The following is a 727-nucleotide window of genomic DNA, read 5'->3' on the forward strand; positions in this document are numbered from 1 at the left end:
AATGAAGAGTGAAGAGTGTGCATGGATCTGTGCTTCGATAATCCATCAATATCAAGACAGAAGTGCTGAGTTTAAAACAGATTTAGCCCAGAATCTGTTCACAACTGGGTAGTAAACCATCCAGATCGGGTATCTTTGGGATTTCAGCATACTATAACCTGGGACACACTAATTTTAATCTTGGATACTGTTTAGTGTGGACAGTATGTGGTTTGATACACAGGGATTCATTCTCTGAAAGGATGTATAAAACTTTTTTTTTTTAAGTAGGCCCACAGTAAAATAAAGAACAATATCTTACAACAGCACATAACTGAACATGACTAAATAATAAAAAAATAACTACAAACTTTAAAAAGTAAATAAATAAAATCAAGAAGTAGGCCTGTTACAAGCTAGCCTAGAACAATATGGCATTCAAATAACATAGTACTAAATTAGACACATAAATATAAAAGGGTAAATCAATCAATAAAATCAGCAGCACAAGCTCAAAAAAAGGTAAACAAACATTAAAGGGGTGTTAACAAGATGTTATAATTAAATGAATAAATAAACTTACACTTGTCAGTTAAATAGAACAAAATACCAGCTTTTTATTCTCATTTTAATAATTCTTGAAGAGTGAAAACAGGTGGAGACGTGAAAATCTACATTTGTGGATAAAACGCTTACAGGAATGCTGAAAGGAAAAACTACAAAACAGAACTTCCTTGCGCACTGTGAT

The sequence above is a fragment of the Cyprinus carpio genome, chromosome B20 (genome assembly GCF_018340385.1).
Source record: "Cyprinus carpio isolate SPL01 chromosome B20, ASM1834038v1, whole genome shotgun sequence".
NCBI classification, from domain to species: Eukaryota; Metazoa; Chordata; class Actinopteri; order Cypriniformes; family Cyprinidae; genus Cyprinus; species Cyprinus carpio.